At 38.5% G+C, this 13,315-nt stretch overlaps 1 long non-coding RNA gene across 1 annotated transcript; it reads left to right on the forward strand.

The window, feature by feature from the left end:
- Positions 1–1,170: 1,170 nt before the first annotated feature.
- On the forward strand, positions 1,171–13,230 carry LOC133547890 (uncharacterized). Its single transcript, XR_009805661.1, has 3 exons — positions 1,171–1,850; positions 3,423–3,596; positions 10,918–13,230. It is a non-coding gene; the product is annotated as an uncharacterized LOC133547890 (long non-coding RNA).
- Positions 13,231–13,315: the final 85 nt, after the last annotated feature.

Genomic DNA, 13,315 nt, shown 5'->3' on the forward strand with positions numbered 1-13,315 from the left:
CTTATGTTCCTAGGAGATCATGTTGAGATCAGTCAAAATCCAGTTAAAGTCGCAGAAAATTACATATCCTATCTTGGCTTAAAAATATCTCAAAATGATGAATCATTACTAAAGTTGAACTTTATTGAAGCCTTTGAGAGACTGAAAGTGTGTATTGAGTATTGGAAGACCCTACCTCTCTCTATGTTAGGCAAGGTGAATGCTATCAAAATGATCACCTTGCCAAAATGTATTTATCTTTTTCAAAATTGACCAATTGTAATTCCTGTAGATTTTTTCCAAAAACTTGAATCTTTAGTTCTAGATTTTGTGTGGGGATGTAAAAAACGCAGAATATCCAAAAAGCACTTATTTAGATCTACAGAGGAAGGGGGACTGGATCTTCCAATGTTCAAAAATTATTATTGGGCATCAAATCTGAACGCATTGACCTATTGGAAGATGGGGTCCCCAAATAATGAATCTCTTAATTCTGCTCCCTTATGGCTGAAATTGGAACTGCAGTCATTAGTGAAACCTTATACATCATTGCTATCGCTACTTTTGACTAAACCAGTCTCTTCAATTAAATCAATACGTCATAGTGTTGTAGTACGAAATTCTATCAAAATTCTTTCTCAAATTAAAAAACAATTGAATATTTCCAATGTGACTATGTATTCACCAATATATCACAATCATGCATTTATTCCATCGATAACAGATACAACATTTTTTGACTGGTACTCAAATGGAATTAAATGCATCAAAGACATTTATGTCGAGGAAAGTCTTGTGTCATTTGAGCATTTGCGAATCAAATTTAATTTGTCCCAATTCAGTTGGTTTTGCTATTTGCAGGTAAAAACATTTATCAAAGAAAACATTTCAAAGTCTCAGCTGGTAAATGAAAAACATCCTCTTTTAGAAGTATTAAATTTACCACCCACAAGTAAAAAGTCTATCGCTAAATTTGTCAGCTGCTTCATTATGTCCATGACATCAGCAGACAGTGTTAAAAGAGCATGGGAACAGGAACTAAGAACAACAATACCCAATCAGCAATGGGAACAGACACTCTCTCAAATTCACAATTGCTCAATTAACAGCAGACATAGGCTCATACAGTTTAAAGTGATTCATCCTTTTTACTATTCGAAAGTTTTATTACACACATTTTATCCTGATACATCTCCACTTTGTGATAAATGTAAATCTGCTGAAGGATCATTGTCTCACTCCTTTTGGGGATGTCCAATTATTCAATCATTTTGGTCCAGCATTTTCTTTTTTTACTCGGGGGTATATCAGAGACAAATTGTCCCTGATAGGGATATGATCTTATTTGGGTGGTCTTCAGAAACACAAAAGCTTCCAAAACATATTAGAAGTGTGTTGCTGCTTGGGACGGTTTTGGCCAAAAGACTCATTCTCAGAGACTGGAATAGTCTATCTGCACCCAACTTCAGGAACTGCTTAAATGAACTTGTGAATGTAATGACTCTTGAAAAAATAAGATTTATAAACTCTACAAATATGAACAAATGGGAATTAACCTGGAAACCTTTACTGACATATATTGAAGCATAACTTATAGACATTTAAAGAAAAACTAAACTGCCATCTTATTGTAGTTGTATTCCTTTTTTATCTTTATTGTTATTATCTTTTGTACTGATTCAACACTACACTTGTTTTTCTTGTGTCACTTCTGATATGGTTTTGTCATGGTTTACTTGCTTTTTTGTTCAGTTTTTTTTGTATTGATCAAGCCCTGTAACTTTTCCTTTTTTTCCCCTCTAAGTGTGTACGGTGGACAGGCCCTCGGGAGGTGATCTTGTGAACACTTGCTGAGGATCCTTGATGCCGAGGTATGTTCATCCATTTTGCTGTGATCTGGATAGCCTGCTGATCGTGAGCCGCAGCAGGATGGATGGATATATGTATATATATATGTATGGATATATATATGTGTGTGTGTATGTGTATATATATATATATATATATACAATATTTGGGTATATTTTCTAATAATGTCTGTATTGTAAACCTTGAGTTGTTAAAGTTCATGTGCACCTCTCTCCTCAAGTGTGTATGTGTGTGTGTATGAGTGGATGTGACTGTTTGTCATTTTAACTGTAAAATCAAATCAAATATATTTGCTCAAAAAAAAAAGTAAGATGAAATGTTTCAAATAAGGGTGATATTTGCTTCTTTTCTGTCTGATAAGATCATTCTTCTCACTAAGCAGATTTGATGTTAGTGTTTCACTTGTTTTAAGGGTTTTGCTCCTAAATGATCTCAGTAAGATATTACAGCTTGTTGCTGAGATGTTATAGAATAGAATAAAATACAATAGAATGGACTTTATTGTCATTATATTTGCATAGAACGAGATTAAGGACTCCAACTTAAGGTGCGGTAGTGGAAACAAATATGGGCACGAGAGGTAATAAAGGAAAAACTATCAATTGAAATAAACAGACTACAATCCAATAAAAATAAGAAGCAATCCTGTACAATATACAAAACACTATAGAAATACAAAATACTGTACAATATACAGAACAAGACAAGAGTACCAAAGTATTAAATAATAATCAGTGTCGGACGTATTGCACTTGAAGGGAATAAGCGGTAGAAAATGGATGGATGGGTAGTATTGCACAGTAGGGTATTAGGGTAGGATATTGTATAGGGGTGAATTATTATTATTATTATTATTATTAAGTTAGAGTTCAACATGGTGACAGCTCTGGGAAAGAAGCTGTCTCTGAGTCTGTTTGTTCTGGCTCTGATGCACCTGAAGCGCCTGCCCGATGGTAGCAGGTGGAACAGGTGGAAGCCGGGGTGTGTGCTGTCCTTGGTGATGCTTTTTGCTTTGTTGAGGTACCGGGAGTTATGTCAATCCTTCAAGGAGGGCAGGGGGCAGCCGATGATTTTTTGTGGAGACTTTATGACCCTCTGAATCGCCTGTTTGTCTGCTTCGGTGCAGCTGGCGTACCACACTCTTATGACCTATATTGAGTAAAACATGCTTGAAACTAGAATATCAACTGTTGCAAATCTGTGTCATCAGCACAAGTAGAAAACTGCTTTTTTAAAGTAAAAAATGTCTTACTTCAAGCATGAAAAAAAAAATCATGATGCCGAACGCATATCGTTACGTCAAGATAATGGCCTTAGCGTTTACTTCATGTAAGAATACTCTTCAACATACTGAGGAAAAAGGTCTCTTTTTTTCTACCAAGAAAAGTGCACTTGTTATTAGTGAGAATATACTTATTTTAAGGTATTTTTTGGTCCATAGAGGTTTGCTAATTTGACCTGTTTTGGAAAGTCTTGACAAGATAAACCTTCTTCTTTTATTGGCAGATAATATTGCTAAATACCCCTAATTTTAGTTTGTTTTTTTCTCGTTTTTGAACACTGACTTTTTGCAGTGCAGGATGTTTCCTACCAGTTTGAAGCCATGTCTGAAGGGTTCCGAGGTGGAATGTTCTGCGCTGGCCGATGGCGGCGTCGGGGGGGGGGGGCACTGCACCGCATGCCCATGGTGACGAGGAAACAGCTGACGCAGGCAACAACGGCATAGACCAACATCTGAAGGATGACAGGTGAACATTTATTTTTACCTTGAGATCCTTTAATCAGCTATTCAGTAATTCTATATAACTCACCAAAAGTGGGAGTTGTGCCGTGCGAGCGATCTTTGGAGACGCCATGTTGGCGATGAGGATGCCCAGCGGGTTGGCTGTGGAGGAACAGCGGGCTAAAGATGATCACCTCCATGTCAAGTGTCTCCCATACAATTGCTCATAGACACCTTGTAACTCACTTGGTCTGCCAGAGCATAAGACCATGTAGCAGGAAGGGATCAGTGTTGCCAACGTAACCACTTTCTTGCTATATTGCGTAATCAGACCTCTTTTTCCAAAAAGTGACTCATCCATTGGAAAGACTTTTGTAGACCATGAATGCATCTGTGGGCCCCTCCCACATCTAAAATCACTCTAGGGATGTAACCATGAATGGTATTAATGATAACCGCGGTAAAACACCCCACAGTTAGTATTACCATTTTAAAGGGCGGTACAGCTTGGTTGGTAGAGCGGCCGTGCCAGCAACTTGAGGGTTCCAGGTTCGATCCCCGCTTGCGCCATCCTGGTCCAGTGGTTCTCAAATAATAGGACCTCTTTAAATACTTGACAGTTTGAAGCAGTTTTCAATAGAAGTAGTGAATTCAATAATGAATTAATGTTTTACAATATATATTTACATATGTAATAATATTGACCAATATTCTTGTAAATTTATAGTGAATTTAAAAGTACATTCGTTAATTGTGGAACTGTGACAACACTCATTCTAAACATGAATGTTTTGCATTTCATGTTTTTTTACAGCCATTTATGCAAAATAGTGGATTATTCCAAGGCAAACCACCGCCGCCAACAAATACACTATATTGCCAAAAGTATCTGGCCACCTGCCTTGACTCACATATGAACTTGAAGGGCCATATCATTCCTAACCCATAGCGTTCAATATGATGTGGGTCCACCTTTTGCAGCTATTACAGCTTCAACTTTTCTGGGAAGGCTGTCCACAAGGTTGCCGAGTGTCTTTATAGGAATTTTCCACCATTCTTCCAAAAGCGCATTGGGGAGGTCACACACTGATGTTGGTGGAGAAGGCCTGGCTCTCAGTCTCCATTCTAATTCATCCCAAAGGTGTTCTATTGGGTTCAGGTCAGGACTCTGTGCAGGCCAGTCAAGTTCAGCTGCATCAGACTCTGTCATCCATGCCTTTATGGCCCTTGCTTTGTGCAGTGGTGCACAATCATGTTAGGAGCGTGGAATTGTCCAAAAGGTTTTGGTATCCTGGAGTATTCAAAGTTCCTTTCACTGGAACTAAGGGGCCAAGCCCAACTCCTGAAAACCAACACCACACCGTCATTTCTCCGCTGACCCCTCTCTGTCAGTTTACATGGTCTACTAATTGGTGGCTGAGTTGATGTTGTTCCCAAACTCTTCCATTTTCTTATAATAAAGCCGACAGTTGACTTTGGAATATTTAGGAGCGAGGAAATTTCGCCACTGGATTTGTTGCAAAGGTGGCGTCCAATGACAGTTCCACGCTGGAAATCACTGAGAGCGGCCCATTCTTTCACAAATGTTTGTAAAAACAGTCTCCATGCCTAAGTGCTTGATTCTATACACCTGCGGCCGGGCCAAGTGATTAGGACACCTGATTCTCATCATTTGGATGGCTGGCCAAATACTTTTGGCAATATAGTGTAGATTGCAGTCCTGTGGGGGAAACACTTCCACATTTCTCACTCACCCATGGAGGCCATCATGTTGGCCGTGGCTCGCTGGTGATCGGGGAACCACAACGCCGCCATCTTGGTGGGCGTGAAGATGATGAGCGGCTGCGCCACCGCTGCCAGCGTCTGACCGAAAAACACCACCGTCGAAGCTTTCTTCTGCATAAGAAGTGGAAAAATTCTCCGTTTTCCCGAAATTCCGTATTACCATTTGTCATTTCAACATGTTATTACTTCAACAATTCTCCACCGATTGAGAAATTGTCCAAGACATCAATAAATTTAGATTAGATACTACTTTCTTTATTCCCTCAGGAGAGTAAATGTGCAACGCCTCATCAACCCATCACTAACAATCACACAGGTCAGGTAATGTCAAGACTTTAATCTACACTGGACATAGGCAGTCTTCTTTACTGTCAAAGACTTTTTGACAAATCAATCAAACAGAGCCCCCGGTCAATTGACAAATTCAGTATTACTTTTCAACAGACATTTATTTAATCTTGTTGTTTGTGGTCTGGACATTTGACACAGGAATTTAACTTTTCCACACACCATCCTGAATCACGGTTTCAATCGTAGTCCATGTTAACTACCAAACCGTAACTTAAAAGGGTTGGTTGAACAACTATAAGGACTAGCAGGTCATTGCTAATGTTGCTAATAGGCACAGTACTCATGGACTAAGTTTTGGGGAAATTCCTATTGAAATCAATGGGACATCCTTAAAGTTCCACTTATTCCATCTGATTCCAACTGTTCCAACTTCAAAATTTTCAGACTCTTCAGGAATTGTCTGCTTGATTTCAACAATGCTAAAATAATTCCGGGATTCCAGTTCATCATCAGCATTGGAGCAATCACACGCAATTCCTTCAGGAATTGCCTCATCTAGTTTTTAATGTTTAATAAAAAATAAAAATAATGATAAAAAAAGATACAATACAACATTTCGAAGTTTTAACCTATTCAAACCATTCCACCTTCGACTCATTGCACCATTCTGGAAATTCAAACTTCCCCTTTTCCTTGTCAAAAAAAGTTGAGGATTTTCCAGAATTCCTGCTTTTCCGAAGCCCTATTTCCACCCTTTTTCTGGCGACTACACCTTCCACATTTTTCAACGTGTTTTAACTGTTCCACCGTCGAAGCTTTCTTCTGCATAAGAAGTGGAAAAATTCTCTGTTTTCCCGAAATTCCGTATTACCATTTGTCATTTCAACATGTTATTACTTCAACAATTCTCCACCGATTGAGAAATTGTCCAAGACATCAATAAATTTAGATTAGATACTACTTTATTTATTCCTTCAGGAGAGTAAATGCCTTGGCAGAAGACACCTCCTGCCAAAGATGCCTATACCGCAGGATATTTAATTTTTCAAATGATCATCAAATGTTGCCGTTGACATCAGTGATGCTGTTTGGAACAGAAATGATATATTTAGTAAGTAGAAAGAAAACACAAGGAGCCCGGGCAACAGCAGCGAAGGTCTGCCCGGCCGCCGGGCAGCCCATGCAGCGAAGGTCTGCCCGGCCGCCGGGCAGCCCATGCAGCGAAGGTCTGCCCGGCCGCCGGGCAGCCCATGCAGCGAAGGTCTGCCCGGCCGCCGGGCAGCCCATGCAGCGAAGGTCTGCCCGGCCGCCGACTGGCTGCGTAGTCGTTATAGCTGTTCTACCAACCTTTTTAAGTAACGGTTGGGTAGTTAACATGGGTGCCAATTGCCTCGTACCTTAGTAGCTGTTTAGCCAACCCTTTTAAGTTACGGTTTTAAGAAGTACCAAGTGTTGAAACCGTGGGTCACAATGGTGTGTGTAAAAGCAAAATGCCTGTGTCAGTCTCCCAGCATTGGAGCGTTTGTATACAATTCCTTCAGGAATGGCCTCATTTACTTTTAAATGTTTAATTAAAAAGGAAAATAACTATAAATAAAGATACAACAATACAATGGTTCCACATTTTTTAACCTATTACACCATTTTGAAAAGTCCAGGATTTTCCAAAATTCTTGCTTCTACAAAGTCTTCTTTGCAGCAATTACTCTTTTCACAGTTTTCAACATGTTACAACTTTCAGAGTCCAAGGGTTTTCCTATTAATTCAACATTGACGGTCTACTTCACTGTTTGTGCAGCTCATCAAAATCACCGGTCGATGGTACAACCAATATCGAATGTCACATTTTAATAGAGCAATTGTCAAAAAGTTTGCTTTCACAATTTTACTATCAGGGAGACTGACAAGGGCATTTAGCTTTTCCACACACCATCCTGACTCACGGTTTCAACGATTGGTACTTGTTAAAACTGTAACTTAAAATGGTTTGCTGAACAGCTATCAAGGTTCGATGCAATAGGCGCCCATGTTAACTACCCAACCGTAACTTAAAAAGGTTGGTTGAGCAGGTATAACGACTATGCGGCCAGACTCCCAGGTGACTGGGCATTTCATTGCTACTGTTGCCCAAAGGGCACAGTATGCATGGGCTGCCTGTGCAATATCTCAATTCCTGGTTATTTTGAATGATAATTAGTGGGAGACCCGACAACACTGATGCATCGACATCTGCGTCGAGCTCAATGAACCAAACACTGTGTCGGTGTGCAGTAACAGCTAATCCTTTCGATAGCTCAGTTGATAAAGTGGAAAGCTGTATTAGCTTATGCTGAGTTCTTTAGGGCACTGGTTCAAATCCAGCTCGATGGATCACTCATTACGTTTTTACCATGAATTGATTAACGTGGAATCCGACCCCGACTTAAGTTGAAAAACTTATTCGGGTGTTACCATTTAGTGGTCAATTGTACAGATTATGTACTGAACTGTGCAATCTACTAATAAAAGTTTCAATCAATCAATCAATAGTGCGTAATCAGAGCGCATGTGTAAAAAAAAAAAAAATTCCCAGTCCACAACTATCCTCATTCACAACACGTTCTCTTAGATTTCCATGTTATGATACATGTTCACATTATTTATTGACTGTATCTAAAAAGTATTTAAAAAAATATAGTATTATTTAAATGAAGATATGAAATTATTCTAAATGAAATTCAATGACTTGGTTTATATTATTGTATATACTAGGTCATAAAATCAGTGTCAGTTGAGTTGGTCCATAGATTTCCTGTAGGGAATTTTAATGTCCAGCAGATGTCAGTATTTAGTGACACAGGATCAATACTGTCTATAAATGTGTCAAAAGGCTGTGCAACGCCTCATCAACCCATCACTAACAATCACACAGGTCAGGTAATGTCAAGACTTTAATCTACACTGGACATAGGCAGTCTTCTTTACTGTCAAAGACTTTTTGACAAATCAATCAAACAGAACCCCCGGTCAAATGAAAAATTCAGTATTACTTTTCAACAGACATTTATTTCATCTTGTTGTTTGTGGTCTGGACATTTGACACAGGAATTTAACTTTTCCACACACCATCCTGAATCACGGTTTCAATCGTAGTCCATGTTAACTACCAAACCGTAACTTAAAAGGGTTGGTTGAACAAGTATAAGGACTAGCAGGTCATTGCTAATGTTGCTAATAGGCACAGTACCCATGGACTAAGTTTTGGGGAAATTCCTATTGAAATCAAGGGGACATCCTTCAAAGTTCCACTTATTCCATCTGATTCCAACTTTTCCAACTTCAGGAGTTGTGTGCTTGATTTCAACAATGCTAAAATAATTCCGAGATTTCAGTTCATCATCAGCATTGGAGCAATCACACGCAATTCCTGAAGGAATTGCCTCATCTAGTTTTTAATGTTTAATAAAAAACTAAATAACGACAAAAAAAGATACAACAATACAACATTTCGAAGTTTTAACCTATTCAAACCATTCCTCCTTCGACTCATTGCACCATTCTGGAAATTCAAACTTCCCCTTTTCCTTGTCAAAAAAAGTTGAGGATATTCCAGAATTCCTGCTTTTCCGAAGCCCTATTTCCACCCTTTTTCTGGCGACTACACCTTCCACATTTTTCAACGCGTTTTAACTTTTCCACCGTCGAAGCTTTCTTCTGCATAGGAAGTTGAAAAATTCTCTGTTTTCCCGAAATTCCGTATTACCATTTGTCATTTCAACATGTTATTACTTCAACAATTCTCCACCGATTGAAAAATTGTCCAAGACATCAATAAATTTAGATTAGATACTACTTTATTTATTCCTTCAGGAGAGTAAATGCCTTGGCAGAAGACACCTCCTGCCAAAGATGCCTATACCGCAGGATTTTTAATTTTTCAAATGATCATCAAATGTTGCCGTTGACATCATTTTTATGCACTGAAATTTTTTACACTGAATTTTTTTCAAGCTGAATTTTTTTACACTGAATTTTTTTACACTGAATTTTTTTTATGCTGAATTTTTATACCCTAAAACTTTATACACAACACTTTTATACGCCGAAATTGTTTTCACTGAATTTTTATGCACTGAAATTTTTTACACTCAATTTCTACACAGAATTTTTTTTGCACTGAATTTTTTTCACATTCGTTTTTTCACACTGATTTTTTTTTACGCTGAATTTTTATACACCAAATTTTTATACACAGAATTTTTTACGCTGAAATTTTTCACACCTAATTTTCTTTACGCTGAAATCATACACTAAATTTTTATATACTGATTTTTTTTACATTAAATATTTATACACTGAATTTATTTACAAATACTTTTTTTACACTTAATTTTTATACATTGCATTTTTTTTACACTGAATTTTTACACACTGACTTTTTATTCACTAAAATTTTTTACACTAAATTTTTATCAAGCTGAATTTTTTTACACTGAATTTTTTTTATGCTGAATTTTTACACCCTGAATTTTTATAACACAACACTTTTATACGCTGACATTTTTTTCACTGAATTTTTATGCACTGAAATTATTTACAGTCAATTTTTACACACAGAATTTTTTTTTGCACTGAATTTTTTTCACATTTATTTTTTTACACTGATTTTTTTTACGCTGAATTTTTATACACCAAAATTTTATACGCTGAAATTTTTACTATGAATATTTATAGACAAAACATTTTTTACGCTGAAATTTTTCACACCTAATTTTCTTTACGCAGAAATCATACACTAAATTTTTATATACTGATATTTTTTACATCAAATATTTATACACTGAATTTCTTTACAAATACTTTTTTTTTACATTGCATTTTTTTACCCTGATTTTTTACACACTGAATTTTTGTGCACTGAAATTTTTACCACTGAATTGTTTTACGCTGAATTTTTTGCACTGATTTTTTTTATGTTGAATATTTTTACACTGAATTTTTTTGACGCTACATTTTTATACTCTGAATTTTAATACACTGAATTTTTTTACACCAATTTTTTGTACTGAATTTTTTTACACTGAATTTTTATACATTGCATTTTTTTACACTGAATATATAATTCTTTGTTGATTGAGTACAAAAAAATGCAGATGATTGTGTGTGTGTTGATGTTATTACATCATGTGTCCACAGGGGGCAGTGTAGTGTTGGTCACACACGCACAGGTGTGGGGGATTACAGGTATTAGCTGGGAGTTCATGTGTTTGCTTTTGTGTTTGTTTTACAAGGGAAAAAAAGCTCCATCCCCCTGGAAAAGAAGGAAAGAAGGGAAGAATAATGTGGATTTATTGAGGAGAAAGAGAAGTAAATATTTGGTGGCGTTTAAGAAGTGTTTGTGTTCCACCTGCATGACAAGATGAGGACTTTTTTTAAGGCAGCACTTCCAACAAGAAGAAGATGAGGACATGTTTGAGGCAGCACTTCCAACAAGAAGAAGATGAGGACATGTTTGAGGCAGCACTTCCAACAAGAAGAAGATGAGGACATGCTTGAGGCAGCACTTCCAACAAGAAGAAGAAGATGAGGACATGTTTGAGGCAGCACTTCCAACAAGAAGAAGATGAGGACATGTTTGAGGCAGCACTTCCAACAAGAAGAAGATGAGGACATGTTTGAGGCAGCACTTCCAACAAGAAGAAGATGAGGACATGTTTGAGGCAGCACTTCCAAGAAGAAGAAGATGAGGTCATGTTTGAGGCAGCACTTCCAACAAGAAGAAGAAGATGAGGACATGTTTGAGGCAGCACTTCCAACAAGAAGAAGATGAGGACATGTTTGAGGCAGCACTTCCAACAAGAAGAAGAAGATGAGGACATGTTTGAGGCAGCACTTCCAACAAGAAGAAGATGAGGACATGTTTGAGGCAGCACTTCCAACAAGAAGAAGATGAGGACATGTTTGAGGCAGCACTTCCAACAAGAAGAAGATGAGGACATGTTTGAGGCAGCACTTCCAACAAGAAGAAGATGAGGACATGTTTGAGGCAGCACTTCCAACAAGAAGAAGAAGACGAGGACATGTTTAAGGCAGCACTTCCAACAAGAAGAAGATGAGGACATGTTTGAGGCAGCACTTCCAACAAGAAGAAGATGAGGACATGTTTGAGGCAGCACTTCCAACAAGAAGAAGATGAGGACATGTTTGAGGCAGCACTTCCAACAAGAAGAAGATGAGGACATGTTTGAGGCAGCACTTCCAAGAAGAAGAAGATGAGGACATGTTTGAGGCTGCACTTCCAACAAGAAGAAGATGAGGACATGTTTGAGGCAGCACTTCCAACAAGAAGAAGATGAGGACATGTTTGAGGCAGCACTTCCAACAAGAAGAAGAAGATGAGGACATGTTTGAGGCAGCACTTCCAACAAGAAGAAGAAGATGAGGACATGTTTGAGGCAGCACTTCCAACAAGAAGAAGATGAGGACATGTTTGAGGCAGCACTTCCAAGAAGAAGAAGATGAGGTCATGTTTGAGGCAGCACTTCCAACAAGAAGAAGAAGATGAGGACATGTTTGAGGCAGCACTTCCAACAAGAAGAAGATGAGGACATGTTTGAGGCAGCACTTCCAACAAGAAGAAGAAGATGAGGACATGTTTGAGGCAGCACTTCCAACAAGAAGAAGATGAGGACATGTTTGAGGCAGCACTTCCCACAAGAAGAAGAAGATGAGGACATGTTTGAGGCAGCACTTCCAACAAGAAGAAGAAGATGAGGACATGTTTGAGGCAGCACTTCCAACAAGAAGAAGAAGATGAGGACATGTTTGAGGCAGCACTTCCAACAAGAAGAAGAAGATGAGGACATGTTTGAGGCAGCACTTCCAACAAGAAGAAGATGAGGACATGTTTGAGGCAGCACTTCCAACAAGAAGAAGATGAGGACATGTTTGAGGCAGCACTTCCAACAAGAAGAAGAAGATGAGGACATGTTTGAGGCAGCACTTCCAACAAGAAGAAGAAGATGAGGACATGTTTGAGGCAGCACTTCCAACAAGAAGAAGATGAGGACATGTTTGAGGCAGCACTTCCAACAAGAAGAAGATGAGGACATGTTTGAGGCAGCACTTCCAACAAGAAGAAGAAGATGAGGACATGTTTGAGGCAGCACTTCCAACAAGAAGAAGAAGATGAGGACATGCTTGAGGCAGCACTTCCAACAAGAAGAAGAAGATGAGGACATGTTTGAGGCAGCACTTCCAACAAGAAGAAGAAGATGAGGACATGTTTGAGGCAGCACTTCCAACAAGAAGAAGAAGATGAGGACATGTTTGAGGCAGCACTTCCAACAAGAAGAAGAAGATGAGGACATGTTTGAGGCAGCACTTCCAACAAGAAGAAGAAGATGAGGACATGTTTGAGGCAGCACTTCCAACAAGAAGAAGATGAGGACATGTTTGAGGCAGCACTTCCAACAAGAAGAAGAAGATGAGGACATGTTTGAGGCAGCACTTCCAACAAGAAGAAGAAGATGAGGACATGCTTGAGGCAGCACTTCCAACAAGAAGAAGAAGATGAGGACATGTTTGAGGCAGCACTTCCAACAAGAAGAAGAAGATGAGGACATGTTTGAGGCAGCACTTCCAACAAGAAGAAGAAGATGAGGACATGTTTGAGGCAGCACTTCCAAC

This window comes from Nerophis ophidion, unplaced genomic scaffold (genome assembly GCF_033978795.1).
Source record: "Nerophis ophidion isolate RoL-2023_Sa unplaced genomic scaffold, RoL_Noph_v1.0 HiC_scaffold_236, whole genome shotgun sequence".
In the NCBI taxonomy this organism is placed as follows: Eukaryota; Metazoa; Chordata; class Actinopteri; order Syngnathiformes; family Syngnathidae; genus Nerophis; species Nerophis ophidion.